The sequence below is a fragment of the Hypanus sabinus genome, unplaced genomic scaffold, assembly GCF_030144855.1.
Source record: "Hypanus sabinus isolate sHypSab1 unplaced genomic scaffold, sHypSab1.hap1 scaffold_505, whole genome shotgun sequence".
Taxonomy (NCBI): domain Eukaryota; kingdom Metazoa; phylum Chordata; class Chondrichthyes; order Myliobatiformes; family Dasyatidae; genus Hypanus; species Hypanus sabinus.
Window position 1 is genome coordinate 136,824 of NW_026781372.1, and position 17,230 is coordinate 154,053.

At 44.7% G+C, this 17,230-nt stretch overlaps 1 protein-coding gene and 1 pseudogene across 3 annotated transcripts in view; both read left to right on the forward strand.

Moving 5' to 3' along the window:
• Nucleotides 1–17,230, forward strand: part of LOC132389230 (NACHT, LRR and PYD domains-containing protein 3-like) — a 221,234-nt gene that overhangs the window by 10,645 nt on the left and 193,359 nt on the right. The gene's annotated exons all lie outside the window — the stretch shown is intronic.
• On the forward strand, nucleotides 5,687–8,045 carry LOC132389232 (zinc finger protein 665-like; annotated as a pseudogene).

Sequence of the window (17,230 nt, forward strand, 5' to 3'; positions counted from 1 at the left end):
GAACAGAAAAAAGATTGTTTAAGACAAATGTAAGTCCCTTTCAGTTCGAAACAGGTGAATTGATCATAGGGAACAAGGACATGGCAGACCAATTGAATAACTACCTTAGTTCTGTCTTCGCTAAGGAGGACATAAATAATCTTCTGGAAATAGTAGAGGACCAAGGGTCTAGTGAGATGGAGGAACTGAGGGAAATACATGTTAGTAGGGAAGTAGTGTTAGATAAATTGAAGGGATTAAAGGCAGATAAATCCCCAGGGCAAGATGGTCTGCATCTCAGAGTGCTTCAGAAAGTAGCCCAAGAAATAATGGATGCATTAGTGATAATTTTTCAAAACTCCTTAGATTCTGGATTAGTTCCTGAGGATTGGAGGGTGGCTAATGTGACCTCACTTTTTTTAAAAAATGAGAGAGAGAAACCGGGGAATTATAGACTGGTTAGCCTGACATTGGAGGTGGGTAAAATGTTAGAGTTTGTTTTGAAAGATGTAATAACAGCACATTTGGAAAGAAGTGAAATAATAGGACAACATGGATTTGTGAAAGGAAAATCATGTCTGGCGAATCTTAAAGAATTTTTTGATGATGTAACTGGTAGAATGGATAGGGGAGAACAAGTGGATGTGGTATATTTGGATTGTCAAAGGCTTTTGACAAGGTCCCACACAGGAGATTAGTGTGCAATCTTAAAGCGCACGGTACTGGGGGTATGGTATTGAAGTGGATAGAGAATTGGTTGGCAAACAGGAAGCAAAGAGTGGGAATAAATGGGACCTTTTCAGATTGGCAGGCAGTCACCAGTGGGGTACTGCAAGGCTCTGTGCTGGGACCCCAGTTGTTTACAATAATGATTTATACGATGGAATTAAATGCAGCGTCTCCAATTTTGCAGATAACACAAAGCTGCGTGGCAGTGTTAGCTGTGTGGATGCTAAGAGGATGCAGGGTGACTTGGTGAGGTTAGGTGAGTAGGCAAATTCATGGCAGATGCAATTTAATGTGGATAAATGTAAGGTTATTCACTTTGGTTGCAAGAACAGGAAAACAGATTATTATCTGAATGGCTGATTAGGAAAAGGGGAGGTGCAATGAGACCTGGGTGTCATTGTACACCAGTCATTGAAAGTGGCCATGCAGGTACATCAGGCAGTGAAAAAGGCAAATGGTTTGTTGGCATTCGTAGCAAGAGGATTTGAGTACAGGAGCAGGGAGGTTCTACTGCAGTTGTACAAGGCCCAGGTGAGGCCACAGCTGGCGTACTGTGTGCAGTTTTGGTTCCCTAATCTGAGGAAAGAAATTCTTGCCATAGAGGGAGTATAAAGAAGGTTCACCAGATTGATTCCTGGGATGGCAGGACTTTCATATGAAGAAAGACTGGATCAACTAGGCTTATACTCGCTGGAATTTAGAAGATTGAGGGGGGATCTTATTGAAACGTATAAAAATCTAAAGGGATTGGACAGGCTAGATGCAGGAAGATTGTTTCCGATGTTGGGGGAGTCCAGAACGAGGGGTCACAGTTTAAGGATAAAGGGGAAGCCTTTTAGAACAAAGATGAGGAAAAACTTCTTCACACACAGAGTGGTGAATCTGTGGAATTCTCTGCCACAGGAAACAGTTGAGGCCAGTTCATTGGCTATATTTAAGAGGGAGTTAGAAATGGCCCTTGTGGCTAAAGGGATCAGGGGTTTGGAGAGAAAGCAGGTACAGGGTTCTGAGTTGGATGATCAGCCATGATCATACTGAATGGCGGTGCAGGATTGAAGGGCCTAATGGCCTACTCCTGCACCTATGTTCTACGTTTCTATGTGTGGACATTTAAAATCTCCCACAATCACAACCTTGTGCTTACTGCAAATATCTGCTATCTCCTTACAAATTTGCTCCTCCAATTCGGTGGTTTACAATACACCCCTATAAGTGTTACTATACCTTTCCCATTCCTCAATTCCACCCAAATAGGCTCCCTAAATGAGCCCTGTAATCTATCTTGTCAAAGCACTGCTGCAATATTTTCTCAGACAAGCATTGCAATACCTCCCCCCTTGCCCTTCTGAAACAACAAAATCCAGGAATATTTAGTTGCCAATCACACCCCTCCTGCAACCATGTTTCACTAATAGATACAACATCATATTTCCAGTTATCAATCCATACTCTAAGCTTATCCACCTTTCTTACAATGTTCCCAGCATTAAAATAGATGCATTCAAGAAACATTCCACCTTTTCCCCTCTGTTTATCCCTAACGGTGCAAACAACTTTATTATCTCTTTTTTTTCCTTCTCCCGTACATCATCGGTCTGAGCGGTCCTACATCAGGGAGGATGTTCAAGTCATCTCTGTGTTAAAAGTTTAGCCATCACGGTGACTGAAGGCAGCTGCAGGATCATGAGGGACGGTTCTGATTCTGAAGTTCTTGTGGCTGCTCGTCGCACCCAGGACTGAACCCTGGTCACTGAGCATTGGAGGACTCCGTTCTGCTGATGTTAGTCTTAATCTAGATTGGTGTTTAATATTGTGGATCTGTGAAAGATAAATCAGTTCTGTATCAAATCCCGTGTCTCAGGTACTTACTGTCTCTACCACACTCATAATGTACTCTAAAAAGGCCACTCAGCCCATCTGGTTCCTGCCCATGTTTCTGTTCCATATCCGTATATCAAAATCTCTCCCTGCCGTTCCCCTCTCACTCTCCCTGAGATGACAGGTTGCAACTAGTCACCACTCTGTGGGATAGGAGATTTCCCGTGAACTGCATGGAAACATATAAATGCACAACTCATTACAGATGCTTTGTCCCACATTGCTGTGCCGACCATGTATCTTACTCTAGAAGCTGCTTAGTATTACCCTGCCGCATAGCTACCTATTTTCCTAAGCTCCATGTACCTATCTGAGAGTATCTTAAAAGACCCTATTGTATCCACCTCTACCATCGTCGCTGGCAGTGCATTCCACACACACACCTCTCTTTGCTTAAAAAACTTGGCTCTGACGCCTCCCCTGTACCTACTTCCAAGCAGCTTAAACCTATTCCCCCTCATGTTAGCTATTTCAGCCCTGGGAAAAAGCCTCTGGCTATCCACACGACCAATGCCTCTCATCATCTTATACACCTGCATGATTTTGTCCCGGGTGAAAAAGACGATGAGCTCACTGTGGTTTTGACGTTCTCTCTCTCTCTCTCTCTCTCTCTCTCTCCTTGTGAATGATGTCACAGCCCCACCTCAGTGAAGCACTTAAAGCGACACTCACTATAAGTGAACCTGGGGTCTCGAAACACAATGCACCTCTAAAGTCTGACAGCAGAGTAGCGAGTGAATCTTCGATGGTGCAGAGTCAAAAACCTAAAGTTGCTCCAGAGAGAGATGGGGTCCAGTGTTTACGAGGAGGAGGAGGAATCAGGAGGAACCAGCAGGATGTGACTACAAAAGAAAGGTCAGAAACATTTGGAAACTGGTTGACCGAAAAAAATGGTGGTTAATTTCAGGCAGCAAATGTGGAGAGGAATAAAAAGACAATGTTTAGGCCAAGCCCCTTCAGCATGCCTAGCCTGTGTACTTCGCTGCTTAGTTGCTCTCTGAATTGCAGAGTTCCTCCAGCTTTTTGTGCATGTGTGTGTCTCTGTATTTCCAGCAACTGCAGAATCTCCTGTGTTTTATAACAGCATTGTACTTTGGCATTAGATACACGTTGATATTGAGTATATTGTTTATGGGAGCCACTTTCTGTGTTAAAACAGCTGCAGATTTTTTCTACACACACTATAAAAAAAAATGAGGTATGGTCATTGAACCAGTGCTTGCAGAAATGTTTAATGGCACCGTGATGTGTCAGAGGGCCATGCGTTAAGAATTTTGCTGGCTCTAAAGTGCAGATGAAATATGCAGGCGTCAGGCTGAGGCCATCCCTGAGTATCACGTATGCGCGCAGTACACAGAAGGCCTTGAAAATGTCGGGTACAGATAAGAGCAATTCTCTGTGTTTTTATCTTAAACACTGACTTCAGGACAATTCCTGTGAAATCCGGACACCATGGCCAACAATCCTGGGACAGTCCTGCTCTCGTCCCTGTCTCTCAGCACCACAATCCATACATGGGCCCCGGGGAGCTTCCGGCTGCTGAGGGAATGGGAACCGATGGATCTCTCAGATAGAGCTGAGCTCCAGCTATAATAAAGGCAAGGATTAGCAACTCAGAGAAAGGGAACAAAATCTTTTACATCACCAGTTGAGAAAATCACCTTTGTTCTACCTCCAATCACTAACAAGAGAAAATCTGCAGATGCTGGAAATCCAAGCAACACTCACAAAATGCTAGAGGAATTCAGCATTAGTACTCTTTTCCATAGATGCTGCTTGGCCTGCTGAGTTCCTCCAGCATTTTGTGTCTGTTGCTTGTTCTACCTCCTCTTGTTCTGGACTTTTCTATCCGTGAGAACATGTTTTGTCCCATTCTCTCTGGGTATGTAATGATATCAAACACCTTTGTCATGGGCAGCAAGTATCTTTCACATCCCAAATGTGCCAGACTCCAATGAGACAGACTCCTGTCCTTCCCTTCATATTCATTGGCATTGCCATCACTGAGTTCACCACTGTCAGTCAATGGGGGAGGCTTCAGGGGAATACTGGTGATACTCGTGTGTATTCTGGTGTTGCAGTAGTTGCTGGAGAATTTGCAAATGGGTAGAAGTGGAGTGATATTTGGAAATCTGACTTTTTAAAGTGTAACTTAGCAAGCAAACCTCATATGGACAATATGCAAAAAATTTTGGTGAGAAAATCCTTCATTACCCATTACAGGCCAGCTACATAGGTTGTGTGAGAGTGCAGATGAACTGGATCGAACCCAGAGGAGATCAATGTTCCTATTGACAGTGATTTGCCAGCTCTTAAAATGAATACCTCTCTATAAAAATTCACTGTGCACATCTTGTCACTGGGTAAAAAAAAAATGCACAGTGCAAGATTTATGTACACACTGGTTATTACAAGTTAGAGGGTGTATTGGAGGGTATGGAGGGTAGATGGGAAGACCTGTAGTGTCCCTGATGCCCTCACTCCCAAGATGTGCATCCAGCTGCAGTTTGTAACCCTGCACTGTAAGGAGTTGGAACTTGAAATGCATATGGGAATAGATGGTCATTCCAGATAGCAGCACTCTGCCCAGTCAGGAGATGATTTATCTTCCAACTTGAGTTTAACCTCACTGTAACAGTGTGATACTAAATCAAACCTTGGCAACTCAAGTAATCTCATCTGAAATGTTGTCCTACACCCATTGATGGATTTTGTCAATCTTTTACAGGATAAAAAATGAGAAGAAATTTGTCTCCAGGAATCTCAAACACGACACGCCAGTTTTGCTGTCTCCGTCTAGATATTTAAGAGGTGGAGCAAGGGATTCAATCAACCGTCCTTCCTGCTCAGACTATGCGGAGGGATTCACTTGGTCATTTGAACATCTAGCAAGCCCGTCATTTTACACAGGAGAAAGGCCTTTCACCTGCTCAGACAGTGGGAATGGATTCACTCAGTTATCACAATTGAAAGTATATCAGCAAGTTTACAATGGGCAAGGCCATTCACCTGTTCTGTGTGTGAGAAAGGATTCTGTCGGGCAACCCACTTGTGGACACACCAGTCAGATGACACTGGGCAGAGGCTGGTCATCTGCTGAATTTCGGGGAAGGGATTCTTTCGGTCTTCTGACCTAATGGCACACCAGCGTGTTCACACCAGGGCGCGGCCATTCACCTGCACAGTCTGCGGGAAGGGATTCACTGCATCATCCAACCTACAGAGACATCAGCGAGTTCACACCGGGGAGAAGCCATTCACCTGCTCAGAATGTGGGAAGAGATTCACTCAGTCATCCAACCTACAGAGTCATCAGCAAGTTCACACTGGGGAGAAGCCGTTCACCTGCTCAGACTGTGGGAAGAGTTTCACTCGGTCATCCCGACTACTGGCACACCAGTCAGTTCATACTGGGGAGAAGCCATTCACCTGCTCAGTCTGTGGGAAGGGATTCACTCAGTCATCCCACCTACTGAGACATCAGCGAGTTCACACCGGGGAGAGGCCGTTCACCTGCTCAGTTTGTAGGAAGGGATTCACTGATTCATCCGCACTACAGAGTCATCAGCGAGTTCACACTGGGGAGAGGCCATTCATCTGTTCAGTCTGTGGGAAGGGATTCACTCATTCATCCCATGTACAGAATCATCAGCGAGTTCACACTAGGGAGAAGCCATTCACCTGTTCAGAATGTGGGAAGGGATTCACTCAGTCATCTGACCTGCAGAGACATCAGAAAGTTCACACTGGGGAGAAGCCGTTCACCTGCTCAGAATGTGGCAAGGGATTTACACTGTCATCCTACCTACAGAGACATCAACGATTTCACACTGGGGATAAGCCATTTACCTGCTCAGTCTGTGGGAAGGGATTCACTGAGTTATCCACACTACAGAGACATCAGAGAGTTCACACTGGGGAGAAGCCGTTCACCTGCTCAGTCTGTGGGAAGAGATTCACTGATTCATCCCACCTACAGAGTCATCAGAGAGTTCACACTGGAGAGAAGCCATTCACCTGCTCAGACTGTGGGAAGAGTTTCACTCGGTCATCCCAACTACTGGCACACCAGTCAGTTCATACTGGTGTGAAGCCATACACCTGCTCAGTCTGTGGGAAGGGATTCACTCTGTCATCGACCTTACTGGTACATCAGCGAGTGCACACAGGGGAGAAGCCGTTCACCTGCTCAGACTGTGGGAAGGGATTCACTCATTCATCCAGCCTACAGAGTCATCAGCGAGTTCACACTGGAGAGAAGCCATTCACCTGCTCAGTCTGTGGGAAGAGATTCACTCGGTCATCCCACCTACAGAGACATCAGCGAGTTCACACTGGAGAGAAGCCATTCACCTGCTCAGTCTGTGGGAAGAGATTCACTCGGTCATCCCACCTACAGAGACATCAGCGAGTTCACACTGGGGAGAAGCCGTTCCTCTGCTCAGTCTGTGGGTAGAGTTTCACTCGGTCATCCCAACTACTGGCACACCTGTCAGTTCATACTGGGGAGAAGCCATACACCTGCTCAGTCTGTGGGAAGGGATTCACTCAGTCATCCCACCTACAGAATCATCAGTGAGTTCATGCTGGGGAAAAGCCATTCACCTGCTTAGACTGTGGGATAGGATTCACTCAGTCATCACAACTACTGGCACACCAGTCAGTTCACAGTGGGGACTTGCCATTGTTATGAATCCCTGGGTTTCCTTTGCTGTGGACTCTCATTTTAAGAGAGAGAGATTAAGAAGATGAATCAGTCTGACTTGCAGCCTGTGTACATCGCTCAGCTTGTTAAGTTTTAACCGAGGACACAGACACTCAGAGTCAAATGGAGACGAAGGAGGAAAAATGGAAAGATTGAAACCAGGGATCTAGTGACCAAGGGTCACTGTTTAGAAGTTTCCTATGCCCACAAGGTTGGGTTAATTATCGATTCATGTACATCAAATGTGTGGATGTCACATTGTTTGATCCATGGGAGTGGATCTCATTTGGGATATCTTGTGGAGACCACTTATGTGTTAACCCTTGACTGGCTGTGGTGTGGTAGTTCACCTGAAAACATACCCCTTGTGACAAGTCACTTTCGGTGATAATCAGTATGTGGATTTGGAATGATGACGGATAAATTCTACAGTGACTGTTCTTTCATTTTACCACCATGGAACCTGAGGAATGTACACATTTACATATCTACATATTATCTACATAATATCGACATTTTTGCCTTCTCTTGCCATTTATCCTGGATTACAAATCTCTCTCTCTTATCGCCTATTCTGTAGTTGAACTGAACTTTCATACTTTACCCTCTCAAGACTCCGAGCCTTGTTTCCCCCCGAGCTCAATAGTTTGGGAGTTATATTTACACACATTTATAAATGTACCACTATTAACTTCTGATTATCTTGTTTAAGTTGCAATATTACAAGTAGATTCTAATAAAGACAGATTTAACATCAAAACCAGACTCCAGGTGTAGTCTATTGCTGCTGGCTTGTTTCTAAAGCATTGTGGTTCATAACAAATTTGGGGCCTGCGTCTGGGATATGAACACATTTGGTGGCTATTGATCGATGAATTATCAGTTTGATTGGAGAAATCCCTTTTGATTTATTTGTGTGTGGAAATCAGCAGCAATGGACATTTATAAATTTCTGGAAGCGCCAACCCCTGAGGCATTAGGAAAAGCCAAAAAGAATGAATTGCTGACTGTTGCTAATGGGCTGAATCTTAAGCAGGTAAGGGGGTGTGAAGGACCAAGGCAACCATAAAACTGGGAGAGGAGGTAAAGGTAAAACAATAGGGGTTTTATTATAAAATATCGGCATCCACCCCCTTTTTCAGAGACTGGGATCCCTGTTTCTACCGGTAATGATGTTGGGCATTTCAATGTGTTCACCTCTCAGTCCTCGATTCTCTAAATGAAAGGGTTATCACATTTGATCTTTCTTCATATGATGACCCAACCATTTCAGGGATGAGTCTGTTGAAACTTTATTGCACACTCTATAACAAATACTCTCTAACCACTTGGTTAATCATCTGTGCAAAAAATGTTCATCTTCAGCAGCCCCGTGTTGCCCCAAACACTCACCTCCTACCCCCGTCATTGGCCCCACTTGCAGGTCAACCGTCTGCTGGTGTTTCCCCCCCCCCCCCCCCCAATGTGAATCCCTCTGTTCGCCTCCACTGTGGGCTCAGATATTTCCACAGATTTCCACCGGGACAAACATATTGCCCGCCCCCTCTCACACTATCTTTTTCCATTCAATAAAATCCCTCCTCTCCCTCCCCAGGGAACTGGCATCAAACCGATGGGCCGAGTGGTCTCCTCCTACCTCTCGGCGACACATCAGACTCCGGCCGCAGCAGACGCTTCACAAACACCCCAACTTCCCTTGGAGGGAAATGGAAATAAATCAAAAAACGGACATTTACTCCACTGTGATGTGGAGTTTGAGGCCGGAGCGGGAGGCTAACTCAGCGGGGGTAACACCCTCTGGACTTGTCCACCTCTGCGACTGGTGGTAACAAGTGATTGACATCGCTTTGGATCAGTGGGAATAGCGCAGCCCCTGAATCCTCAGTTGACAGCTGTGGGGGACGGCTGATCACGTGACTATTAGCCCAGCTATTAAACTGTTAAAGCCCGAGCTCAGCAGCGCATGGATGACGTAAGACACTGTGCACGTAAGGGCAGATCCCAGTGTGTGAAGCCCATGCGTGACGTCAGCCACGAGGGGGGTCTGTGTGACATCACCTGTGGGGAAGCGCTCGTATTAAAATGCACCTCAATGTGCGTTTCTTATGATTTCAGAGGGACAAGAACATTAATCACGGGTTTCATTACTGAATCCAGTGTTGTGAGATGTAAAGTTCCCTGTTATGTGTCCGGCTAGGCCGTGTTGTTTGGGGGCTATTGATCGATTAATTATCTATTTGATTGGGCATAACCCTTTTGATTTATTTGTGTGTGGAAATCAGCAGCAGTGAATATTGATAAATTTCTGTAGGTTGGATGACTGAGTGAATCCCTTCCCACGTACTTCCTCATCCAGGTCATCCACACTTGGTCTTCCTGGAATCATTCTTTGACACTTCTCCGGACCCACTCCAATACGAACACATCTTTTGCTCAGATAATAAGTCGGAAGTACAGGTCGGAATCTGCTCACAATACACCAACAGTAATCTGCCCAATGCGTTATAAAGCTATAGTATCGCATCCTTGCTCTTATATTGCTAACATTGCAGTTGTCATCCTTAATCAACTCAATCTACAAGCAAATCTTTAGGGCCTCTTGCTCAAGGACTTACAAGCACTTATGCACCTCTAATTTTTTCAAGCTTCTCCCATTTATTTTTTTTCTACGCCCAATTACTTCTACCAAATGTACATGACTTGCATACACTGTATTTCAACTGCTACTTTGCTGGCATTCTCCAGACCTATCGAAGTCCTTCTGCAGACTCCCGCTTTGCTCTAAACTACCTGTCCCATACCTATCTTTGTATCAACTGCAATGTTCGTCACCAAGGTATCAATTCCGTCATCCATAACATTCAGATTTAACATGAAACGATGCGGTCTCAATACTGACCCCTACAGAACAGCATTAGTTACCGACAGCAAAACAGAATTGCCCACATTATTCTGACTCTTTCTCCCTTGTCAGTACAAGTTTCTTCCCTGTAATTCCATGAGCTGTGATCCTGTTAAGCAGCCTCACGTGCAGCACCTTAGAAACATAGAAAACCTGCCGCACGTTACAGGCCCTTTGGCTCACAAAGCTATGCCGAACATGTCCTTGCTCTAGAAATGCCAAGGGTTACCTACAGTTCTCTATTTTTCTAAGCTCCGTGTACCTACCCAGGAGTCTCTTAAAAGACCCTATCATGTCCGCCTCCACCACCATTGCCAGCAGCCCATTCCAACCACTCACTACTCTCTATGTAAAAAAAACATACCCCTGACATCTCCTCCGTACCTACTTCCAAGCATCTTCAAACCATGCCCTCTCGTGCTAGCACTTTCAGCCCTGGGAAAAAGCCTCTAACTATCCACACGATCAATGTCTCTCATTTTCATGAACACCTTTATCAGGACACCTCTTATCCTCCATCACTCCAAGGAGAAAAGACTGAGTTCACTCAACCTATCCCTATCCAAACAACATCCTCGTAAATCTCCTCAGCACCCTTTCTATGGCTTCCACATCCTTCCTGTAGTTTGGCGACCAGGACTGAGCACAGTACTCCAAATGGGGTCTGACCAAAGTCCTATATAGCTGCAACATTACATCTCGGCTTTTAAACTCAAGCCTGCGGATGATTAAGGCCAACGCACAGTATGGCTTCTTAACCACAGAGTCAACCTACATAGTAGCTTTGAGTGTCCTGTGGACTCCGTCCCCAAGATCCCTCTGTTCCTCCACACTGCCAAGAGGCTTACCATTAATACTATATGCTATCATATTTGACCGAAGCAAATGAAACACATCACACTTCTTTGGGTTGAACTCCATTTGCCGCGTCTCAGCCCAGGTTTGCAGACTATCAATATCCCCCTGCAACCTAACCCAACCTTTGTGTCATCAGCAAATTTACTAACCCGTACCTCCACTTCCTCATCCAGGTCATTTATTAAAGTCACGAAGGGTAGGGGTCCCAGAACCGATCCCTGAGGCAGACCACTGGTCACCGACCTCCATGCAGAATATGACCAGTATACAACCACTCTTTGTCTTCTGTGAGCAAGGCAGCTCTGGATGCACAAAGCAATGTGTCCTTGGATCCCATGCCTCCTTACTTTCTCAATAAGCCTTGCATGGGGTACCTTGTTGAAGATCATCTGAAAATCCAAGCAAACAACATACACTGCCTCTGCTTTATCTACCTTGCCTGTTATTTCCGCAAAGTATTCCAAGAGATTTGTCAGTCAAGATTTCCTTGAAGGAATCCGGCTGACTTTGGCCTACTTCATCATGTTTCCCCAATTACAGTACCCAAAAAACACACTCTTAGCACACTCTAACATCTTCCTGACCACTAAGGTCAGACTGTCCAATAATAATAACTGTCCAACAATAATAACTGTCCAATAATTTTCCTCTTAAATTGTGTAGTGACATTTGCAAATTTCTGGTCCACCAGAACCGTTCCAAAATCTAGTGATTTGTGATAGATCATTACTCATCACTTGAAGAGAAAACTAAGGGGGAACTTCTTCATTCAGAGGCGGGGAGAGTGTGCACCGAGCTGCTGAGCAAGTGCAGGGACGATTGTAATCTTTAAGAGAAGTTTGCTTAGGTCACTGGATGAGAAGCATATGGAGGGCGATGGTCCAGGTGGAAGTTATTGGAACTCGGAAGATTAATGCTTTCGCACGGACTAGACTGGCCGAATGGCATTTTCCTGTGTTGTAGTGTTTTATGACTCTAATGCCTTCACAATCTCTTCAGCTACCTCTTTCTGAACTCTGCGGTGTCTTATCTACCTTCAGGCCTTTCAGCTTCAAAAACACCTCCTCTCCTTGGTAAAAGCATGTATCCTCACTTCTGCCCCAGGTACTGCTGAATGTTTGGCTTTTATGTAATAAATTTAATGACACAACTGTAGTGGGTGACTTCAATCTGCAGGAGGATCGGGAAAGTCAGATTGGCGTGAGATCGCAAAAGAGGGGATGTATTGAATGCTAACGAAATGGCTTTTTAGAGCAGCTGATGGTTGAGCCTACTTGGGGAACTGCTATCTTACATTGGGTGTTGTGTAATAACCCAGATCTTATTAGGCAGGTTAATGTAAAGGAACCATTAGAAGGCAGTGATCATAATATGATTGAATTCCTACTCCAATTTGTGAGGGAGAAGCACAGGTCACATGTGTAATATCTCAATGGAATGAATGTGAATTACAGAGGCATGAGAGAGGTGATTCCCCAGGTGGATTGGAGGATGCTGGTGGAGATGACGCCAGAGCAGAAATGGCTGACGTTTCTGGGAATAGTTCATAATGTACAGGATAGATATGTCCCACAGACGTAGTTCTCAAACAGCGGGGCTGGGCTATCGTGGCCGACAAAGGAAGTTAAGGACTGTATAAAAGCATATAAGGTAGCAAAAGTGAGTAGTAGGTTGGATAAATGGGTAGCTTTTAATATCCAACAACAGGCAAATTTAAAATAAAAGCTATAAGGGGAAAGGTGAAATATGACAGCAAACTATACAATAATAAAAACCAGTTATAAAATATACGAAAGGGAGGTGAGAGTTGATATTGGACCACTGGAAAATGATGCTCATGGGGTACAAATGGGGAAGAGATGGTAGATGAACTTGATAGGTACTTTGCATCCGTCTTGTCTGTGGAAGACACCACCAGTGTGCCAGAGATCCATGAGTGTCAGGGAACAGGAGTGAGTGCCATTGCTATTACAAAGGAAAACGTTTGAGGCAAACACAGGTTCTTGAAGTGGATAAGTCACCTGGACCAGATGGACTACATCCCAGAGTCCTGAGAGAGGTTGCTGGAGAGATAACAGATGCATTGGTCATGACACGTCAAGAATCACTTGATTCTGGCATGGTCCCGGAGGACAGGAAGATTGCAAATGCCATTCCACTCTTTGGGAAGGGAGGAAGGCAAAGTAAAGCAAATTATAGTCCAGTTAGCCTAACCTCAGTGGCTGGGAAAGTGTGGAGTCATGATAACAGTTGAGGTTTTGGTGTACTAGGAGACTAATGATATAATGTCAAAGCCAGCATAAGTTCTATACAGGGAAATCTTGCCTGACAAGTCTGTTACAGATCTTCGAGGAAGTCAAAGATCCTGGACAAACGAGAGGCAGTGGATATCATTTACTTGGATTTTCAGAAAGCTTCCGATAAGGTGTCACACATGAAACTGTTTAACAGGATAAATGTCAGAAGTAATACTGGCATGGATAGAGGAATGGCTGACAGCCAAGAGGCAGCGAGTGGGAATAAAAGGGGCCTTTTCTGGTTGGCCAGCAGTGACTTGTGGTCTTCAGGGGTCAGTATTCGGACCGCTACTTTTCACATTGTTTGTCAATGATTTGGATAATGGAACTGATGGCTTTGTGACAAGGTTTGCGGATGATACAAAGATAGGTGGAGGCGATGGTGGTGCTGAGGGTGCAATACGATTGCAGCAGGACACAAGTTTGAAGAACGGGCAAATGGAATACAAAACTGGGAAATGTACAATAAAGCATTTTGGCAAAAGGAACAATGGTGAACTATCATCTGATTGGGGAGAAGGTTCAAACCACAGATGTACAGAAGGAAATGTGATGATGATGATGATGATGATGATGATGATGACGTCGTCGACACTCAGGACTGACTCAGGGCAGCGTCGGGCATTTTCGTGCCTTACAAGGCGCGGATCGGAAGGTTGTGTGGGGCGCTACTCCTCACACAGACATTTCACAGTATCTTTCTTTATTTGATGAGGTCGAATTGCGAGCTCAACACTCAATCCGGCACGAATGGAAAGCGTACAAGGGAGCGACTGTATTCGAACCCAGGGACCTCCGTTACGGAGTCCGGCGCTGACGTCACTACGCCACCAGGACCTTGGGCAAGACTCCCAGAAGATTAGTTTACGGGTTGAGTCTATGGTAACGAAGGCAACTGCAATGCTGGCTTTATTTAAAGTGAAGTAGAATATACTCGCAAGGAGATAATGCTGTTACTTTATAAGAGACTACTCAGGCCACACGTCAGAACATAAGAAATGGGAGCAGGAGTCGGCCATTGGCCCATTGAGCCTGCCCCGCCATTCAATAAAATCATGGCTGAACTCAGCTCCATCTACCAACCTTTTCCCTATAACCATTAATTACCTTATTCTGCAAAAACCTATCTAACTGTATCTTAAATATACTTCGTGAGGAAACCTCAACTGCTTCCCTGGACAGAGAATTCCACAGATTCAGCACTCTCTGGGAAAAACAGTTTCTCCTCATCTCCGCCCTAACTCTTCTCTCCTGAATCTTGAGGCAATGTCCCCAAGTTCTAGTCTCATCTACCAATGGAAACAACTTTCCTACTTCTATCTTATCTATCCCTTTCAAAATTCTGGGTATTTCTATAAGATTCCCTCTCATTCTTCTGAACCCCAGAGAGAAAAGTCCCAGGCGACTCAATCTCTCCTCATAGGTTAACCCCCTCATCCCTGGAATCAAACTGGTTCACCTTCTCTGCATTGCCTCCAAAGCCAGTACTGTCTATCCTTCCTCGTGTACGGAGACCAGAACTGCACACAGTACTCCAGGTGCGGCCTCACCGGTACCCTGTATAGTGGCAGCATTACCTCCCTGCTCTTGAATTCAATCCCTCTACCAATGAAGGGTAACATTCTGTTAGAGTTAGAGTATGTGGGACTTCTATCTTAGAAAATGTGCGTTGTCATTGGAGAGAGTCCAGAGGATCTTCAAGAAGATGATTCCGGGAATGAAGGGGTTAAGTATGAGAAGCGTTTGCCAGCTTTGGGCCTGTACTCCTGCACTGACATGTTTAGTAAATGTGGGTGGAGGGTGTTCAGAAGCTGCAGAAGGCTGTAAATCTCGTCACCTCCATCTTGGGTACGAGACTACAAAGCATCCAGGACATCTTTAGGAAGCGGTATCACAGAAAGGCAGCGTCCAATATAAAGGACCTTCAGCACCCAGGACATGCCCTTTCCTCACTGTTACCATCAGGTAGGAGATACAGAAGCCTGAAGGCTTCAGGAAAAGCTTCTTCCCCTCTGCCATCCGATTCCTGAATGGACTTTGAAAGCTTTGGACACTCTTCAATATACAGTATTTCTGTTTTTACACATTTTAATAAACTATTCATCACACATAATTGATTTACTTGTTGATTACTGTTTTAATTAGTTTATTATCTATACCAGAATATGAATTGCATTGAACTGCTGTTTGATTATTGTTTTAATTCATTTATTATTATTATCTATGCCAGAATATGAATTGCATTGAACTGCTGCTGCTGTCAACAAATTTCACGCCAAGTGCCGGTGATAATAAACCTCATCCTGAATCTTGAATCTCACTGAAACCCACCGAATGTGGAAAAGTCCAGATAGGGTGGATGAGGAGAGGCCTTTTCCTATGGTGGGGGTAGCCATAACAGAGGGCACAGCCTGGAAACTGAGGAGCAACCTTTTAGAGCAGTTGAGGAGGATTTTATTTAGTCAGAGAGCAGTGAATCTGTGGAATTCTCTGACACAGACGGCGGTGGGGCCCAGGTCTGTGGGTGCATTTCCGGCAAAAGCTAATAGTTTATGGATCAGTCGAGGCATTACAGGATATGCCGAGGAGACAGGTGCATGGGGTTGAGTGAGAACCGGGATCAGCCATGATAGAACGGCGGAGCAGACTCAATGGGTCTGACTGGCCTAATTCTGCTCCTCTGTCTGATAGTCTTATACTGCGAGTGTCTCACACAGTGAAGATTGACACAAAATACTTATTACATTCGGCCGCGATTTCTTTGCTGTATTACTAACACGCCAGCATCGTCTTCCAGTGGTACAATATCAACTCTTCCCTCTCTTTTACTCTTTATATATCTGAACAACTTTTGATAGCTGATATTATTGGCTCAATTACCGTAATTTTTCATCATGTCTCTCCTGTGTGTGTGTGTGTGTGTGCGTGTTTTTGTTGTCTCCTGTTGGGTATGTAAAAGATTTCCATTCCTCTCACTTCCCACTGTTTTCTTGCTATATTACGTGACCCCGCTTTTGCTTTTATCAAAAACAGGAGAAAATCTGTGGATGCTGGAAATCCAAGCAACTCATACACAAAATGCTGGAGGAACCTGGGAGGCCAGGCAGCATAAATGGGAAATAGCAAACAGTCGACGTTTTGGGCCCAGACCCTTCATCAGGACTGGGAACAAAAAAGATGAGACGTCAGAGGAAGAAGTGAGGGGGTTGGAGGGGTGGAAGACGTGGTAGGTGATGGGTGACACTGGGAGACGGGGAGCAGTGAAGGAAAAATCTTCTTTGGATTTTATTTCCTTAACGATTCTCGAAAGATCATTGCTAATGCCTCCACATCACTTCAGCCACCTCTTTCGGATCTCAGGGGTGTACACCATCTGGTCCAGGTGACCTATTTACCTTCAGACCATCTCTGTTTCCCAAAGAACCTTCTCCCGTGTAACGTAACTTTACACATTCTGACCACTGACATCTGGGACTTCCATATTCCTGCCAGTGTCTTCGAGAGATAAGAGTGATGTACAAGACTTATTCAGTTCATCTGCCATCACCTTGCACCCCCACCCCATTACTAGCTGTCCAGCATCATTTTACAGTGGTCCGATATCCACTTCAGCCTCTCTTTTACAATATATGTACCTGAAGAAAAAGTTGGTATCCTCTTTAATATTGCGGGCTAGCTCATCTTTGTATTCCATCTTTGCTGCCTGACAATGACGGAAAACGTAGTTTACTTTATTCAATGTCGTCTTGTTTTTTTTTAATATGTTTCAATTGCGCTTAAGCCCAAAGTGCATAGAGATATGTAGGTAATACATGATACTTATGATAGCCTTCATAAGTGGAGGAATAGAGTTTAAGTGTCGCGAGGTAATGATGCAGCTCT